At 41.4% G+C, this 20,559-nt stretch overlaps 1 long non-coding RNA gene across 3 annotated transcripts in view; it reads right to left on the bottom strand.

The window, feature by feature from the left end:
- Positions 1-20,559, bottom strand: part of LOC109456350 (uncharacterized) — an 89,804-nt gene that overhangs the window by 21,429 nt on the left and 47,816 nt on the right. For all 3 annotated transcript variants that reach the window (XR_012496335.1, XR_012496332.1, XR_012496333.1), the window contains 2 exons: positions 19,427-19,464; positions 17,284-17,448 (listed from right to left, as the gene is read on the bottom strand). This is a non-coding gene — a long non-coding RNA (uncharacterized LOC109456350). The remainder of the gene's footprint in view (positions 1-17,283; positions 17,449-19,426; positions 19,465-20,559) is intronic.

Below are 20,559 nucleotides of genomic sequence, written 5' to 3' on the forward strand. Positions count from 1 at the left end.
ATATTTATGTACATACATATATAGTTCTCTTGATCTGACCTTGTGTTTAATGAAATAAAGTATTAAATTTTTTCTTTTACAAAGCTCACTAATGTGGTATTGTGGTCAAATTTTCTCCTTCCTTCCTTCCTTTTTCCCTCCCTCCCTCCCTCCTGTTCTCCCTCGCTCCTTCCCTTCTTTCCTTCCTTCCTTTCTTCTTTCCTTCCTTCCTGGTTAACTATTTTTGTTGAGGGATAATATACATAAAGTATGTAAGTGTAATAATCTTAAGTGCTCATCTTGATGAATCTTTACGTAATTATACATATACCCAGGTTAAGATATGGCATTGGGCATCTTTCCAGTACCCCAAAAGATTCCCTCATGTTCCCTCTCCATCTACACCAACCCCTGAGGTAACTATTGTTCATATTTTTATCAACAGGAAGTAGGTTAACCAGCTTGTGAATTCAATATACCAGTCTTGAGGTTCATACACTTTGTTGTTCTCATCAGTAGCTTGTACATTTTTATTGCTTTGTAGTATTCCATTGTATGTGTGTGTGTATATGTGTATGTATATGTCTGTGTGCATACACTTACACATAAATCTTTATGTATACACACCAACATACCACAATTTATCAGTTTATTTGTCCATTCTCCTGTTGACAGGTCTTTGTGTTGTTTCTGGTGTTTTACTATTATGAATAAAACTACTACAAACACTCTTGTACATGTCTTTTTGTGAACATGTATACAACTTTCTATTGTGTGTGGATTGGCTGGGCTGTAGGATATGCACATGTTTACTTTAATAGACACTATCAAATAATATTCATAAGTGGTTATACTATTTTACATTCCCACCATCAATGTTTGAGAGTTCAAGTTGCTTCATATTCTCACTAACATTTGGTATTGTAGGTCATTTTAATTTTAGTCATTCTGGGTATGGGGAGTGGTACCTCATTAAGGTTTTAATTTGCATTTACTTGATAAGTAATAGTGTTCAATACATTTTCATATGCTTATTGACCATTTGGATAGTTTCTTTTTTAAAGTGCCAGTTTAATATTTTTATACATTTTTAAATTGTATTGTTTTTTTGTATTCATGTGCAGGAATTTTTCATATATTCAGATATGAGTCTTTGTCCTGTCTGTTCAGAGATATTTGTCTGGGGCTTGACTTCTTATTCTCTTAATAATTTCTGCTGATGAACAGAAGTCTTTAATGTTAGTGAAGTTCAATTAATCAGTTGTTTTTCACTTAGGGTTACTGTCTTCTTATGTTCTGTTTAAGAAATATTTTCTTATCCCAAGGTCATGAAAATATTCTGTTTGCTTTTAGAAACTTTACAGTATACCTTTTATATAAAAATCTACAATCCATCTCAAATTAATTTCTGTGCCGTGTGTGAGATAGGGGTTCACACATATGTCTTTTCCCATTTTGAACATCCAAGTTTCAGCACCAATTATTCAAGATCATTCTTTCCTCCTGACTGAATTTCATTGGTGCTGTCCTTGTGAGTCAGGTGAGCATATCACCGGGTCTAGTTCTGCATTTTATTTTGGAACATTGGCTTACTTATCTATCCTATTTATCCTATTGGTGAATACCTCTGTGTCTTAATTACTATGGCTTTCCATCTTTGTAAGACTTGAAATCTAGTAGTATAAATTCTCCAACTTTGTTCTTCACGATCGTCTTAGCAATTCTAGGTCCTTTGCATTTCCTTGTAAAATGTAGAATCAACTTGCCAATTTCCAGAACTATAAACTTTCTGGGATTTTTACTTCATTGAACTTATAGATAAGTTCAGGGAGAATTAATGCCTTAACACTATTGAGTCATCCAATTCATGGTCATGGCTGTGTCATTTATTTAGCTCCTGTTTTAATTTCTCCCAGCAATTTGCTGTACTGTCGGTGTACACGTCTTACACAAATTTTGTTAGATACATCACTAAACATTTCATATATTTTTAATGGTATTGTAATGCTATAGGGTTTTTAATTTTTTATTTTCCATTTTGTCGGTCTTTTATAGAAATACAATTTTATCAATTGACTTTGTATTAATTCACTTATTAGTTCTAATAGTTTGTTACAGATTCTTTTGGAATTTCCACATGTACAATTATGGTAGCTGTAAATAAAAAGTTTTACTTCTTCTTTTCCACTTTTTATGGCCTTTTATTTATTTTGCCTTTTGAAGGGATTTTCAAATAATTTCTCTGTAGAATGATGGTCCTAATTCAAGTCATATGTAAAACGAGCTGTAGAAAGTATCAGGAGAAGGAGGACTTAGTTGGAAAGAAGATTGGATAATTTAATTGAAGCAATGATGTGAATATGATTTCTCACTGAATGCCCCTATTGATACTAAGTATTTACATGCACAAAAAAGTATACAATACCCATGCATAATAAATATGTACATGAGCAACCAAATTGTGAATCATCTTTGTAGAAAATGCAAGAAAATCTTTCCTAAAGAAAAATTTTTGTTAAATCACCATATAAAGCTCAAGAGCTTGAGTGCAGAGGTCTCAAAACAAACTTTGCTTATGTCATACTTTGCCTCTTTTGGGACCTTTTGGAGAGCAATTTTCCCTGTATTCATCCACCTGGCAGCCTTGTTTGATTAAACATTTCCCTGGGATATTTATGTGGAAACCACGGAAAATAATTTCAGCACATACGAGATAAGAACAGGGTTTCTGTCTTCTATGTCTACTCTGGACTTTGCCAATTCGGTGTTCCACTGATGTTCCTTGAATGAGTGAATGCATGACTAAATGAAAGGAGTGAATCAGTGGAATTATGGATGAGAGAAGTCTGTCCCAATCTTCAGCTATCTTTGATAATCCACCCTGTCAAACTCTGAAATTATTTGCTATTTTTCTGTTTGATATTTAAATAATCTGGTTTCCCATTTACAACTTAGTTCCATTAAAAGAATATTCTCATCCATAGTCGACTGTTTTCAAAAATAGTCACAATAATTTCTCTCCCCACACCACTTCCATCCCACTTCTCAAGGTTGCCATTGGTAACAGTCAAACAGTAAATTAGGCGAAGTAGATGTTGGGTGGACTGAATTGGGCTGATTTTAAAAGCTTAACTTGGTTGCATCAATCTGTGCGTTACATTGTGTAGACATGTCATGGAAGCAATGTCATGATTATTGCACAGCATCAGTGAGCTTCACTCTCTCATCGGCTTTGGCAGGGGAGTGAAAGTGTTCTCTCCTCACTGACCCTCCATCTAATTTGAGGCAAGCGCTTCCACTCTTTGTTCATACTCAGCACTCCTGCCAGTGCCAGCCAGGCCTCAACCTCTCACACGAATAGTTTCCCTGTGTACATCTCCATCTCCATAAATAACTTCTTTGGACCCTAGGGCTCTCAGTACAGTGCTTCGTAAAAAGTAGGCCCTCCAACTAATATTTGCTAGATGCACAGAAGAAAAGAGGAAATGAGAAGGGGGTAGACATCAAAGGTGAGATGCACTGAATACATACCGAATGTTGCAATCTACAAGGCATAGTATATATACATTAAATTGCACTGAATTGCTTTCTAGTAATTACAGTGCTAGGCTTAAAATGGTTTTTAGAGAGGCATTAGAAATTCCTACTTTAGCTTAATCACAATGTTTAGTTTTCTCTAGGAAGGCACCTTATTTATTTAATGTCACAATGCTAAAATCATTCCTTTCTGCAATGTTCAATAAACAGAAAAAGAAATCCCAACATCTATATTAAATTGTTACTAACAAAGTAAACATTTCTCCCCCTGTTTTTTCCGAGTTGATTAAGCACCAGTGTATTTAAAAATGTTTCCTGAGCCTGAGAAAGGCTCCCCTCTGAACATACAACTATTGAGTGTAGAATGTTTTTCCTACCACTTGATTACAATTTGGCAGTAGTTTCTGAATAATTTACAAATTTTAAATTTCTGTGCCCCAAACACACATGTGTTTGCAGCTAAACAGACTTGAAAGAATATGCAAATTGCACTTTTATGTCAAAAATGAGTGAACGCAGCTTCACGCAGAAAAAAGCAAACTGTCACCCTCATGTTTTTGTTTAGACTAATCTGTGTGCTGTCGCCCCCACATCAGACTGCATCAACATTTTCTTTGGGATATTAGACGTAAATGTTTATGGCTGCAGATAGCCTAGGAGGGATTGGCACTTATTAAAAACGACCCTGGAGTATTTTCTTTGGTTTCCACATAAATATCCCAGGGAAACGTTCAATCAAACAAGGCTGCCAGGTAGAGGGAAATGAGCATTACAGCAGAACACTAGGGTCTCCCAGGTCCTGTTGAGTGGGAGGCCCCATCCAAGACTGTAGTCAAAAGGCTGGGCCCAGAGGACCGGGTGGAGCTGGCTTTTTCTCAGTGTGGATGATAATCTCAGCTGCTGCTGCCTTGAAATGCTTCTCCCTGAGGCCAGGAGTCCACCGCTTCCCACAAGAAAAGCTTCACATTTTAAAGAGTCATCAAAAATCTAGATACCATATCTGGATTTCAGTCCACCGTCAGCTGTGGGGCTCGAGCCTGGGTATGTTGTCAAGATGGTGCAACCTATCGCAGCCCCACTGGTTTTCTTCATGGGTTGTGGCAGGTGGGAGTCCACCATGTCTTCCCAAAGGGTAGGAACTGCTTCCTAAAATTGAGGCCTGGAAACGTCCATTCTTAACTCCAGAAAAAGCTACAAATTTTATTCGAGAATCTCAGACACGGAGGACACATTTCTAGCCCTCCCTGCTTCAGCCAAATTGTATCCAAACTCCACTGTATGAAAGTCCGGTATGTTCTCCTGTTGCTAACCACTTCAATGTAATCACTGTCCTCTAGCTTTTACCTCGGCTCCCTGAAATTCAGGGAACGTCATCCCCGTCTCAAAGGTCTTTTTTGCCTCCTCTCATCCCACTACAATAGCTATTACAAAGCTCATAAATGACCTCCACAAAACAAATCAAAATGAGCATTGTTCCAACAATAAAAAACAAAAACTCCATTAAAAAATTGGTAGAGTACTTGAATATGTAGACATTTCTCCAAGGAAGACACAAATGGCCAATAGGAACATGAAAAGATGTTAACTTCACTCTCAGGGAAATGCAAATCAAAACCACAATGAGATAATACTTCACATCTATTAGAATGGCTATCATCAAAAAGACAAGAAACAGGTAGTGTTGGAGAGGTTGTAGAGAAAAGGGAAGGGAACCCTTGTGTACTGCCAGTGGGCATGTAAATTGGCACAGCTGCTATAGAAAACAGTATGATAGTTCCTCATAAATTAAGAATAAAAAAAACATATTATCCAACTATTTGATTGCTGGATACTTATCTGAAGAATACAAACACATTAATTCAAAAAGATATATGCATCCCTATGTTCATTGTAACATTATTTACAGTAGCCAAGATACAGAAACAATCTAAGTGCCCATGTCCACTGATGAACAAATGGATAAAGAAGATGTGGTACATACACACACACACACACACACACACACACACACACACACACACACCACGTAGGAATATTACTCAGCTATAAAAAAGAATGAAATCTTGCGATTTTTGACAACAGGGATAGATTTTGAGGGGCCTATGCGAAGTGAAATAAATCAAACAGAGAATGACAAATATCGTATGACTTCATTCATATGTGGAATCTAAAAAGCAAAACAAAATAAATGAACAAACAAACAAAACAAAAACAAAGTCATAGCTGCAGAGAACAGATCAGTGGGTACCAGGGTGGAAGGGGATTGGAAGGTTGGCAGGAGGGGAGAACCAGGGTCAACTGTAGGGTGGATGGCAACTAGACTTTCGTGGTGACCCCTTGTGGGGGACACAGATGTCAACTTATATTGTTGTACACCTGAAACTCATATAAGGTTATATACCAATTTTACCTCAATAAAAAAGAACATTTTTTTTAGTTCCCATCTTTTCTTACCTCTCAACAATGTTGATAATCTTGGCCACTCCCTCCTTTAACCCCCTTCTCTTCTATTGGCTTCAATATCGCCACGACCATTTGGTTTCCCTTTATGACTGGCTACTACTCTCTCCTTTGCAGGCTCCTTCCTCTCCATACAGTCTTTAAAAGGGGATGGACCCAAAATCACATGATCATCTCAAGAGGCACAGAAAAGCACTTGACAAAATCCAATACCCTTTCGTGTTAAAAATACTCAACAAACCAGGACTAGAAGGGAACTTCCTCAACCTGATAGAATACTAACGCTAGTAGAAAACTAATACAGATTTTGGTCCCTGGAAGTGGGGTGCTGTTGTAACAAATACCTGAAATGCAGAAATGGCTTTGGAATGGGGCCATGGGCAGAGGCTGGAAGAATTCGGAGGAACATGATAGAAAAAGCCTAGGTTGCCTTGGACAGACCGTTAGCAGAAATACAGATGCTAATAAACGCTGCTAATGAGGACTCAGAAGGAAATGAGAAGCACAGTAGAGAAAACATAAATTGCCTCAGATTATACCTAAATCATCAGGAACAGACTGTTGGTAGAAATATGGGTGTTAAAGGTGCTGCTGTTGAAGGCTCTGAAGGAAATGAGGAACATGTTATTGGAAACTGGAGGAAAGGGGGTTCTTGTTACATAGTGGCAGAAAGCTGAGCAGAATTTTGTCCTGCAGTTATGTGGGAAGCAGAACTAGTAAATGATGAAATTCAACATTCAGCTGAAGTTTCCAAGTGAAGTGTTGAAGGTGTGACCTAGTTTTTCTTGTTGCTTATAGTAAAATGCAAGAGAAAAATTGAAGCAAGAACTTAAAAAAAGAAAAAAGGATGCAGGACTTAATGATTTGGGAAATTCTCAGCTTATGCAGATTGCAAAAGACTCTAGGAGAGATTCACTCTCAGGAAAGTAGAGGAGAAAAGTTGAGAGTGTAGCTGCACAACCTTTTGCCGATACCTCAGAAAAATAAAAAAGAAGAGTATTCAATTTCACCAAAGGCTCTTAGAGATTACATGTATGACACTTAGACACCCTCAGCTGTCTCATCAGAAGCCAAAAATAGAGATGGGATGATTTAGGGAGACTCTGTGGAGGGACCTTTTGTCTAATGGGAGAACAACAGATTCTTGAAAATTTTATACCAGCAGAAACACTGCCAGCTTATACCAAAAGGGACAAAGAGAACCAAATGAAAGCAAGCTGTTGGACCCTCAAAATTCTTCAGGCAGGAAACAGGCTGGTAAAACTACCCAGCTGCAAAGACATGTAACCTTTCCTGAGAGAGAACGGATGGCTCAGAAGATGGAGCCTCAGGCTCAGACGGTAGAACCAAGGACCCAGCAGTGGGAACTGAGGGCCCCAGAAGATTATCGCCAGGGCTTGAAGTCCCATGGAGTTTGCCTGGTTGGATTTCTACATTTTGGGGGACCAATGACTCTTTTCCCTTTCTATTTCCTCCCCTTTTGAGCCAGAATACCTATGCCTGTCTTACCTTTATATTTTGGGAGCACATAACTTGTTTCTTCAGTTTCACTGGTCCACATGGAGAGGAACTGTGCTCTGGGACAGATATACTGAGTCTCACCCATACTTACATTGATGCTTTAGGGATGGTATTTGGGACTTTTGAATTGATGAGATATAGGTGAGGTTTTAGACTTCTTGATGCTGTAATGAGTTGAGAATTTGGGGGATCTTGGGATGGGGTAAATGTATTTTGCATGTGGGACAGATATGAATCTTTGGGGGTCAGAGAGTAGAATGTGGTAGGCAAAATAATGCCCCCCCCCAAAGATATCCACATTCCAATCCCTGAAATCTGTGACTATGATAACTTACGTGGGAAAAGGGACTTTGCAGATGTGACTATGGTTAAGAAAGTTAAGATGGGGGCAGGGGGGGTGGCCAGTTAGCTCAGTTGGTTAGAGATTGTTGCTAATAACACCAAGGTTGCCAATTCGATCTCCACATGAGTCACTGTGAGCTGCGCCCTCCTTAAAAAAAAAAATGTTAAGATGGGACCTAATCACTTGAATCCTTGAAATTGTGACCTTTGTCTGCTATAGTCAGTAAGAAAAAGATGTGACTACAGAAGAAATGCCATGAGAGAGATGCCATGTTACAGGCTTTGAAATGGAGGAAAGGGGCCATGAGCCAGGAACTGTGGGTGGCCTTTAGAAGCTGGAAAAGGCAAGGAAGACTCCCCTACAGTCTCCAGAAAGGAACATAGGCTGACACCTTGGTTTCAGTCCAGTGAAGCCCATATTGGGCTTCTAAACTACAGAACTGGGAGATAATAATATTAGTTATGGCAGTTATATAACTATTACAGTTATTCATGAAAAACCCACAGCTAATATCAACTTACTGGTGAAAGACTGAATGCTTTCCACTTAAGTTAAAAAATAAAACAAGGATGTCTGCTCTTTCCACTTCTAGTCAAAATTATACTGGAGATTCTAGCCAGGGGAACTAGGCAGGAAAAAGAAATAAAAGGCATCAAGATTGAAACAGGAAAAGTAAAACTAGCTTTATTCATACATGACAAGATTTTGTATGTAGAAAATCCTACGGAATCTATAAAAAGATATTAGAACAAATAAACAAATTCAGCATGTTTACAGGATACAAGATCAATATGCAGAAATCAATTATGTCTCCATAACATTGACAATGAACAATCAGAAAATAAAATTACGAAAATAATTCCATTTATAATAGCATCAAAAAGAATAAAATGCTTAGTAATAAATTTAACCAAATAAGTGCAAGACATGTATCCTGAAAACTACAAACACTGCTGTAAGAAATAAAAGAAAAAAGATATCGCCTTCTCATGGATTGGAAGACTTAATATTGTTCAGATGGCAATACTCCCCAAATTAACATACAGAGACAAAGCAACCCCTATTAAAATCCCAGCTGGCTTCTTTGTGGACATTAATAGGCTTATCTTAAAATTAATGTGGAAATTCCAGGGACCCAGAATAGCCAAAACAATCTTGAAAAAGAGCAAACTTGGAGGACTCACACTTTCTAATTTCAGAGCTTACTACACATCAAGACCGTGTACTATTGGCATAAAGATAGACCTAGAGATCAATACAATAGAACGGAGAATCCAGAACTGAACCCTTACATTTCTGGTCAATTGATTTTTGACAATGGTGTCAAAACAATTAAATGGGGAGATAATAGTCTTTTCAACAAATGGTGTTGCAACCACTGGATATATACATATACAAAGAAATAAATGTGGATTCTTGCCTCCGAAACATACATAAAAGTTAATGAAAATGGATCAGAGCTCTAAATGTGAAAGCTAAACCTATAAAACTTTTAGAAGAAAATATAGCTTAATCTTAATTCTTTGTGACCCCAGATTAGGCAATGGTTTCTTAGAGATGGCACCAAAAACACAAATTACAAAAGAAAAAATAGGTAAACATCATCAAAATTAAAAACTTTCATACTTCAAAGAATGCCATCAATAAAGTGAAAAGCCAACCCACACAGAATGGGAGAAAAGTTTTGTAAATCATATATCTGATGAGGGATTTGTATCCAGAATTTAAAAACCTCTACAACTCAATAATAAAAAGACAACCCAACTTAAAAATGGGCAAAAGATTTGAATAGATATTTTGGCAAAGAAAATATACGAATGGCCAATAAGCACATGAAAGAACGCTCATCATCATTAGAGAGACGCAAACCAATCCCAGTGATGCCCCTTCACACCCACCAGGGAGGCTAAATCAGAAAGACAGACAATAACCAGTGCTGACGAGGAGGCGGGGAAATGAACTCTCAGACATTGTGGGTGGGAATGTAAAATCATGCAGCTGCTTTGTAAAAACAGTTTGCCAGTTCCTCAAAAAATTAAACACAGAGTTACCATATGACCCAGTAATTCCACTCCTAAGTCTATAAGAGAATTGAAAACATATGTTCACACAAAAACTTGTTCCTAGCAGCCTTATTCTTATTCATAATAGCCCCAAAATTGAAACAATCCACATGTTCATCAATTGATGAATGGATAAAACAAAATGTGGCATATCTATACAATGGAATATTATTCAGCCATAAAAAGGAATAACGTACAGATACATGCTACAACATAGATGGATTTCAAAATCATTGTGCTAAATGAAAGAAGCCAGACACAAAAGGTCACATATCATATGTTCCCATTTATATGAAGTGTTCAGTATAGGCAAATCCGTAGAGACACAAAGCAGATTAGTGGTTGCCAGAGGCTGGGGGTGAAGGTCGGTTTCCTTTTGGGGTGACAAAAATATTCTAGAATTAGTAGTGATGGTTGCACATCTTTCTGAATATATTAAAGTACTGAATTGTACACTTTAAAAGGTTGAATTTTAGGTATGTGAATTATATCTCAATAAAGGTTGGCTATGTGTTTAAATAAAAACAGTTGATAGGTTTCAAGCCTTGGTCCTAAATCTTATTCTTTTCTACACTCTTTCTAGGCAATCTCTATTATCCCTATGCCTCAACTGCAACTGAGGTACCCACGTATCCCAGGATTATATCTCTACCCCAAATCCTTCCTCTGAATTCCTGTCCACCCAAACTCTGCATTTTCGCCTGTTGCTCTTAGCCCTAAGTTCACGCAGCCAAGTTCACGTCGTGCCCTCACTTCACTGTTACTTCTATAACAGTCTGTCCTATTTACCTCTCAAACTCTTTGTTCAAAAATATTGATGAATATATGAACAAATGAAGGAAACATTCTAACCGTTCCATGTTGTCAGGCCTAGGTTTCAGGCTCACTGATGTATGGGTGTTACTTATGGGAAACGGAGGCTCTTAGTAGAAAATGCACTTGCTTACAATGCATATGTCCTACTACAGAAAGGTAAGGAGTAAAATGTATTTAGATTTGGACCCTTCCAAGAGGCAGCACAGAGATCATTCTGCCATGACTGCTGACCTTCCTGGAAGATTTTGAAAAACCCACGCCTGAAAATGGGAAGGCTCTGCATGCTTCATGAGTGTTTGGTGAGTACTAGACAGTGGGAAGGTTTGTGCTCTTTTCTATAAAGATTTTATGGTGGTGCCAGCAGGATGAGGGCATTTTTCACATGTGGCATAGCAGAGGCTGCCTCTTGCAGTTTTCTTATGCTTGCAGCAATAAACCTTTTATGACAATCCTGCTATCTTGCACACTACATACATCTTCTCGTGCTAATTTCAGTCTTATTAGCTGCTTTCCTTAAGGGCGGGACAAATGGTGACTGATCTCCAAGTATGCATGTAGTCATAAGAGACATGAGCAAAGCCCTCTTAGGGTTTGTACTTTTCTTTCACTTGAAGAGGCCAGACTTAAGTTGCATGATTTTAGTTACTCTCTGGGTGTGTGCTGGGCTCCAATATGGACCATATCTGGGATAGCCTATATACACAAAGTCTGACAATTAAGTTTGTGAACTTATTGCAATGATGTTGCTAACCTTTTTTGATACCAGAGGGGTTATTCATTATGAATTTGTACCAACTGGACAAACAGCTAACCAAGTTTACTATCTGGAAGTGCTGAAAAGGCTGCATGAAAAAGTTAGACAACCTGAACTTTTCACCAACAATTCATGGCTCTTGCATCACGACAAAGCACCAGCTCACACGGCACTGTCTGTGAGGGAGTTTTTAGCCAGGAAACAAATAACTGTATCGGAACACCCTCCCTACTCACCTGATCTGGCCCCCAGTGACTTCTTTCTTTACTCAAAGATAAAGGAAATGTTGAAAGGAAGACATGTTGATGACATTCAGGACATCAAGGATAATATGACAACAGCTCTGATGGCCATTCCAGGAAAAGAGTCCCAAAATTGCTTTGAAGGGTGGACTAGGCACTGGCATTGGTGCATAGCTTCCCAAGGCGAGTACTTCGAAGGTGACTGTAGTGATATTCAGCAATGAGGTATGGGGCACTTTTTCTAGGATGAGGTAGTGAACTTAATTGTCTGACCTCGTATTTAATATTGGGTAGTGGTGAACACTTGGACTTGGCCACCCTCCACCATCTGCGCTATAACATGCGCATTCTTTTATATGTGCAATATATAACATGCATTCTATAATTCTGCTCATTATCAGGATTTAACTGAATAGCAGCATAAACTACTCTGTATATTTGCTGAAAAGCATAACCTACTGAACGCTGCAGAGACATTAAAAGCCATGCTGGCAGACTCTAGATTTTGTCCTTCTTCCCAAAGCTTTGCTGCAGAAGCCTTAGCTTGGGGCCGAGAGGGAGAGGTACAGAGGAATGCATTTTGGAGAAGGACCATCTTCTCCCCTCTTCCTCACCATTGACAAGAACTGCTGGGTTGAGCATGTTGCACCCTGTGCATCCTGACCCTTGACCCTTGCCTTTTCCTCCTCTGTCAGAGCCTTGGTTGTCCTACAGTGGCTCACTACACACCACTTAAGTCCCATGCCTTTTATGTGGCCCAACTCGCACTGTGGGCAAGCAATAAAAAAAGCCCAATGTGTATAGATGATGTATTATAGAATTGTACACTTGAAACCTATATAATTTTATTAACCAATGTCACCCCAATAAATTTAATTTTAAAAAAGGCAAAGCAGGTAAGAGCACAGGCTTAGGGGTCAGACACACTTGGGTTTGAATACCGTGTGACCTCAGGCAAGTTACTTAGCTTTTCTGAAACTGTTTCTTCATCTGGAAAATTGGGATAATACTACCAACTCCCTCATGAGGTAGTGAAAGAATAAGTGTGCTAGTAGGTAAAGCAGAGTGCCTCGAACATGAAATGATCTAATAAATGTCAGCTACCATTACCACCACCAACACCACCACCACCACCACCACCACCACCACCACCACCACCACCATTATCATCATCCTCATCATCACGATTGTATTCATCAGTTTTAGTTGCAAGAGACAGAAGCCCATCTCAAATGGATTTAAGCAAAGAAGAAAAATATTTTGGTTTAGTTAATTGGAAAGTAAAGTCTCGGCACAGCCTGGATCCAGAGTTTTAACAATGTCATATCTGCTCAAACTTTCTCTCTCCAAACATCACTCTACTTTTCTTTCTTGGCTTCACCCTCCAGCAGGTGAACTAAAGGGCAGCTGGGGAACACTAGCCTGCAGAGGCCAACCCCCTCGTCCAAAGGGCCCCCCCCCCACCAAAGGGCCTCCAGCCCAGGTGTCCAAGCTCCATTCACAAAACTACCTCCCAGCAAACAGCCTCCCCCTGGCCACTCCTTGTCCCCTGAAAGACAGACCTGGGGAAGGGGCTTCCACAGGCTCTGGAAATAGATTCAGGGCTGTTTGGGGACAGAAGTCTGGGGTCCTGGGTGTCAGGAACACAGTCTAAAGGTGGGAATAGAAAGGGTGCAAGCTCAAGATGGGCACGTTCACTTGGTCCCACAGACTCATCACCCCATGGGGAAAGGCAGGGCTGAATGAGGGCCCGAGCAGGGGCTCTGGTTGCCAGGTGAACAGAGGTAGTTATGTATTATGTAGGGTATTGATTCAGTAGTCATTGGTGTAGAACACTTCAATAACAATTCAAGACAGGATACAATGGAGTGTTGTGAAGTTTTAGAAGAGAGAGAGATCACTGCCACCAAGAAAGGATTCCTTGAGAATGGGGCCTTGGAGGATGGGAAGATCAGGCTAGAATGGGACATAGAGAAGGGCATTTCAGGTGAGGAGAGCAACGTGAACAGAGGCCCTGAGGTCAAATTGGGTCTACTGTATTTTGGGCCAGTTGTTTTGGTGGAGTAAGACAGAAGGTGTGTGCTGGGAGAAACAGGAGCTGATCGGTGGGAGCCGGTGGAGACATTTAGAAGAGTTTAAGAGTTCTAACAGGTCCAAATCGGTTGTAGTAGAGTTGGGGAGTCTTTGAAGGCTTATGAATAGAAGATGACGACTGTGCCATGTCAGTGGGCCCAAGGGCTCCCCCAGATCTGAGATTGGGGCTACTGCATGAGGCACCAAAAGCGTTAGTGAGGATGATGAATGGTGGGAGGTAAGTTGGGGGAGGAAATGAGCACTTCTGCACAGTCCAGGGAATAGGCCAAGCTGCCAAAGTGACCAAATCCAGAGCTGATGGCACCAGAAGAACCAAGTACCTGGCCCTGGGTGAGCTGCATACAAACGTATTCCCAAATTGAGCTGTTGGGGCAAATGAGATGGACCTCCGCGTACATCCAGTCTTATTTGAGGTTAAGATAACCAACTGAACTGCACCAGGTGTTCGCTTTCCGATTTTTGTCCCAGTCCCTGGATGGGCTAATCAAATTCAGTGAGTCCATGCGACCTGTCCTGGGTGAGGTTACTGCCTCTGGATGCTCTGTGGGCAGAGCTGGTGCCTCAGACTCAGGCTGACGCATTGGTGAAGTTCCTGTGGCCAGAACTGAGGGCTTTTTCCTGGCTGGTGTTGCTGGGCGGTTTGTAGGGCCCTGTCTGTTGGTCAGGGGTGAATGCAAACTGGAATGTATTTGTACAGGGGGCTTCCAGTCCTGGTCTGGGCCTGCTGGCTTCTCCTGTGAGAAAGGGGAACCGCAGGCGCCTGGCCAGCCACATGACTGGGGTATGTGCCAACAGGTCCAGGCGGGTACCCTCCAGTGCCTTGGTTCCTACAGCATGGGACACTCAGAGGGCCCCAGGGGTATTTCTGGGTGAGAAAAAAAAATCATTCCAGGCCATTTGATTCTGCCCAGCCTTTCAGCTGGGCAATTTATACTTGTGTGGTACCCATCAACCCACAATTATTTATTGATGGCCTGTTATGCATCTTCATTTGTGTGGAGTGTCACATGAGATACAGAAGAGATCCAAATGACTGCTAAGGAGTCCAGAAGTTTAAGTTTTGAGGACTTGCATTCAAGTCCCAGTTCTGGTATTTACTAGTTATGTAACCTTTAGTAAGTTTTCTAACCTCTCTTTCCCTCAGTTTATTCGTCTGTAAAATAGGTACAGAGACACTATAAAAATGTGAAATAAATGATATCATCTATAATGATATATCATCAATAGAGAGGTATTTATTCTAATCTAATAAATGGAGATTTATATAATTACTAATTTTATAATATATTTTCATAATACAATTTGTTCTGAAATTCAATGAGTTCTATGAAACTTTTTCTTGCCAAGACACATGTAATCCAACTGGGGCAATAACATTAACACACATACAATAGCAATAAATCCAAGAGAGAAAGAAAATATACCATATGGGCTAAGAGTCACTTGGTATTTTCTCAACTACGGCCCAGATAAATGTGGTCATTTTCTTCCTTTCTTCTTGCCACCTCTCTAAGAAGAGTTTGGTTTTACCACAGGCTCTTGAAGGTGGAAATTGTCTATGGTTAGAACAACTGTCCTCTTGGACCCTGTTTACAGAGGGAACACCCAGGCCCAAGGAGGTATAAAGCCTTGCACTGCAAAGATTGAACCTTTAGGAAAAGGGAGAGCTGACTTGACCTCAGGATGTCTGGCCTTTTCCAATCACTCTGCTACCCTCTGACTTGGCAGTCATCTGCAGTACGTAAGATCTGGGTCACGAAGGGGACCCACTGGCTCCTCACTACTCCACTGCAGGCCATGCCTTACTTTCCTTCCCCGGAGGCATCCCTCCCACAAAACGATAGGGGCAGAAATCACTGTCTTTGAAAACATTAATTTTAGAGTGAAAACAACTATAACAAAGCAGAGCAATGGGAATTTTTCAAATGGGACTAGGTGGAGAGACAGGTAAAAACACGCCCCAGGGCTCCTCCCCCCAGCAGGAGCCAATACACTCTGATCTTAGACCTTCCAGCTTTCCCAGTCCACAACCCTCAGCTCAAGGAGTGATCACCCCATAGCTGCAGTGTCCCCGCTGCCCTTTCCCTACCCCCAGCACTGGAGGTGGAAGCAGCCAAGCACAGTCCTTGGTTTTGCCATTTTCCTATCTGGCAGGAGTTGCGAATCCTTCATTACTGAAAATAACTTCTTTACCCAGGGCCCAATCACCGTGAAACCTCATATCATCAGGATGCGATTTCTTCCAATCCCGTATAGTAACTGATTTTCCTAACGATGTCCCCGAGGCCCTGCAACACCCTGGAATGCTCTCTGAATCATTGAGGGAGTATGTGGTTGTGTTCAGTCTAGTTTTAATGTGAAGTGATTCTCGCTGTGCTTTTCCAAAGCCTGGAATGAAAGGCAACGCTTATGGGACCTACTCAGCTGTTATGGAGAAACAAAAGACAACCTGTCCATGGAATGGCAGCACGTCCTGGTCATTTCAGCCACTTCTGCTCAGCTCTGGTTCTATCTATGCCCTTTGGTGTTTGTCGAAGGGGTTTGAGACCTCGCATTTTTTGGTGTATCCTGCTTCTCTCATTTGGCTGCAAAGTCCTCCAGGGTGAGAAACATTTCTCACCTCTCTTTGTCTCCTAAAGATGCGCTGCTGACCACGTTGGTCCCACCAGGAGCCCAGTCCATGCGGCTGCTGCGCTCACTGCACGGCTTACTCTGGCCAGACAACTCACTGCCTGTTCCCTGTAAACACATGCCACCTGCAGAAATGTAAACCTGTCTCCCAAATGGATCAATCCTTGGGCCCCAGTTTCCCAATGACTTTGGCCTTTTCCCCTGGAATGCAGTCTGCCAGCAGTTCTCCCAAGGAGAGTTATCCACTCCATAGTTTCTGCTTGCTCTCCGCACATGCTGCCTTAATTACACTATCTGCCTCCAGGGACAGGAGCTGGTGAATGGAATGAAGGGAAATAGCTGGCAGGGCAGCGGCAATAAGGAAATGCTGGCAGTGAAGTGATAGGAGGCCCAGATGTGCGTTGCCCTCTTTCTGTGAAGTGGCCCCTATAACACAAGGCCCTTCGGGGCAAGAATCTTATGTGTCCAGTGCACCTTTCTAGTCCCAGGACTGAAGAAAGGGCTCTGCTTTCATTCAATAAATATTTGCTGAAGGAATGAGATGCGGGTTCCCAAGACAATTCAGCCATTCACGAGCCCTGTGGAGATCCCTCCTCTTTTCTTATCTCCAAATTGGAGGCGGGGGGCTATGGCTGTAGTTCCTTTGCTGTATTATATTCCATTATATAAAGCTCAGAAACATAATGTTGAGTGGAAAAGAAAAGTAAATAGTAGACAATGACGTGCAATATTAGTTGTCATTTTTCAAAGCTCAAAAACAGACATGCTCTTCAAAGAGGCACTGTATATTATCAGCGATTGCCACAAGAATGGTACATAACAAATTACTCCAAAGTGGCTTACCAAACTTTATGTACTCTGTCTTACTCAGGTATCTGTGGATTGGCTGGGATTTGGCTGATCCAGTCTGGGCTCCATTGGGTTCGGTTCCAATTTCAGATTGGGTCCAGTTCTTTGCCACATGTCTCTCAGCCTCCTTGGACCAGCAAGTGGGACCTGGAGCACGTTCTTCTCATGGCAGAGGCAGGAATGTAAGAGGAGAAAGTGGAAACATGTGACACCTCTTAAGACCTACGCTCAGAATTGGCATCCGGCAATGCCTACAACATTCTATTGGACAAAGCCAATCAAACATCATTGGGCAGGGAAATTTATTCCGCCTCTAGTGGGAGGAGCTACAAGGTCATGTGGCAAAGGGTATCTAAAACTCAAAACAATAATGCAATCTACCATGCAGACATCATTGGCAAAACTATAAAAATGATAACAGGATGATAAACATAAAACTGTTCGTGTGGGGAGGGTGGGGGTGGGAGAAAAGAATGGGAGGAGCATCCATTGTAATGGTCTAGTTCTAAGGTGGAGTGGTGGGCTCACAGGTCCTAGGATTACGAAGCTTTATAACTTATATAGATATTATTTTGTACATGTCTAATGTTACCTAAGCAAAACGGTGAGTACAAATAAATAAATAGATAAATAAATAAATGAATCAGTAAATAAAATAAAAGGCATGATCCACTAATATGAGAGGTTCTTCCCTGTGCTAATGTTGTATACTCTACAATTCTAAGTAAACAGAAGCTGAGAGCTCTCTTTTGGCGAAGGAAAACATCTGATCATTCAGCAGTATCCCCGGCTACCCAGCACCCAGAAATTCACCCATGCTGGCTGGTTCTGTCCACATCCAGCCCTGCATTAGGTCCACTGGGGAAAATGAGAAGATGTGCTCCCTGCACTTAGGGCTATGGGAAGTCTCTAGAAAACAATCTGGATTGCAGCTGTGAGACAGTAATGAGAGAGCCCTGGTTTAGATTCCTGGCTTAATCTCATTGGCTTCAAAAACCAACTGAGAAACTCACCAGCTCTTTGACCTCGGGAAAGTTACTTGGCCTTTCTGAGTCTATTTCCCCACCCATGAAGAAGACAATCCTACCTTGGAAGGTTGCTATGAATCCTTGAGTGAGTGAGTTTCCATCTGCTGTCTGATGAGGCCGTGTGGCATACTGGGTTGCAAAGTCTGATACACCTGTGTTTGAATCTAACCTATGCTGCTTATAGGGATAGGTCCCAGGCAGGAATTTAGCTTTTCCAAATCTCCATTGCCTTCTGTAATGTGGTGGCACTAATATTTTTCTTCCAAAGGCGTGTGGGTGGTTGAAATTAGATAATGTATATAATGAATCTGATATATTTAGGGGCTCAATTAATGTTAATCCCTTTCCCCTCCTGCTTCCAACCTCTACACAGCTTCCTTTTGGCTATGGCTCAAAGGGGGTGGGGGAACAAGGTCAAGTTCATGGCCAGGTGTGTTAAGGAGAAGATGGGTGTAGGTGTTGAAATCCAGTCTCCTTAGTAGCTCTGATGGTAGGGGTGTGTCAGGTGTGGGTACTGGGAGGGGGTTTAGGCCCAGGGAGGGATTATGTTTTCTATTACCCAAACATCTCCAATTTCAGCCTCCAATTTTGGGAAACAAAATAATTTTGGCCCCCCACACAGTATCTGTCTCTGGAACTGATTATCTGCTTTGTTAAGTTCAGAGGCATTCTGATAAGGGTAATTGAATTAGGCTTCTCAGGGTTCCTACAAGCAGGCTCGCTGCCACTGTAGGGGGTCCCTCTGTCCAGGCCCCTTGGCAGGAGCATGCAGGCTCTCCCTCCAGCACTCTTCTTTGGAGCCTGCCCTCCTGGGGGGCTCAGGGCCTTGGGGTTTGCCTTTGAAGATCTTTGCTGAGAAGCCTCTCCACACTCACAAGGCTCTTCGTGCTTCCCTGGGGTCCTGCCTTGAATCTGTTCCCAGCCCACTTTGGAAACCTCTGGGGTGGGGGTGGGGAGGAGAGGAGGCGAAGTCTTCCCTTGAGGCAGAGGAATTTCTAGAGGTCAAAGAAATGTCTGCCTGGCGTTAAAAGAGCAGGAAGTCAAGGTTCAAATGATGGTGACCTATATTTTTCCCAATTCCAGAGGGTGTCTCCCTTAGGGGAACTTACCTCCACTCTCCTCACAATCTTGGCAGGAATCTGCCCACCTGAAATGACAGAAGTCCAGTCATTTGGGGATATTACTATGACAGCAGCCACTCAAGTTTTCAAAAATCAGCAGGCTCCAAAAATGTTATTTGACCCCCAATATGTGAGCAGACTCAGCCCCTATTTCTTGTACTTCACTATGGTCTCCATACCCTATCCTCTCCCCTTCTTGTGACCATACTGAGAAAATCAGAGGGTTTGCTGCTGTGTACCTCTTAGGGGTTGTTTCTTCTTCCTCCCACCAGACTGGGTCCCATAGAAATTCAGCGCGTAAAGCGTGACAGAGCAGAGTGACTATGCAGTGCGCCATTCAAGGCTCTGCTCAAATCTACTAGGTTCCAGGATCTGTGGGTCCCACCTACTTCTCCAACTTCTGCCTTACCATGCCTATCCATCTTCTGATGAGCCCCCTGAGCTCCCATAAGCAAAAGTAATGTGGTTTTAGAGACCACAAGCAGAGATCTGGGTTCAAAATTCTGACTCTGGAACTATATGACCTTGGCAAATTAGTAACCTGGGAGGATTGGCAACAACACAGAAGTCCTCAAACTTTCTCAGTTTATGGTGTCCTTAGTACCTTAGTAATTTTTTCACAGTCTCTCTAGGCCTTCAGAAACACCTTAGAGTCCCATTTATTGGAACCGACTTCTTAATAACAACCTAAGTATTTCTGTTCTGATAAAATAATACATACATACTGAAAGAAAGAAAGCAATAATTTTATTTCATTCTTGTTCACGTAATAACCATTACTTATTAATGAGATGTATGCACCTCTTGGGCACTGTACAATTTCTTAAGCCTTGCAATCTGATTGGCCCCTGCTGCCCTCATCTCCTGTTCTGTGCTGATTTACATATGGTTCTTGTTTATTTATTGCAGCTGCTACCAAAGACCCAGCTCCACAGAGATGACATCATCAAAAGGAATGGGGTGTGATCTCATGTTAAAAGTGTGAACTACCTTGAGCTAGTAGTTTGCAGTGTCTGACAGATGGGGAGTGTCACTATGTTTTCCTCAAAATGTACAATACCTCACAGTGACCCTGTGAGATTTCTGGAGCACCCCAGACTGGGAACTGTAATAATAATGTT

This window comes from Rhinolophus sinicus, linkage group LG05 (assembly GCF_036562045.2).
Source record: "Rhinolophus sinicus isolate RSC01 linkage group LG05, ASM3656204v1, whole genome shotgun sequence".
In the NCBI taxonomy this organism is placed as follows: domain Eukaryota; kingdom Metazoa; phylum Chordata; class Mammalia; order Chiroptera; family Rhinolophidae; genus Rhinolophus; species Rhinolophus sinicus.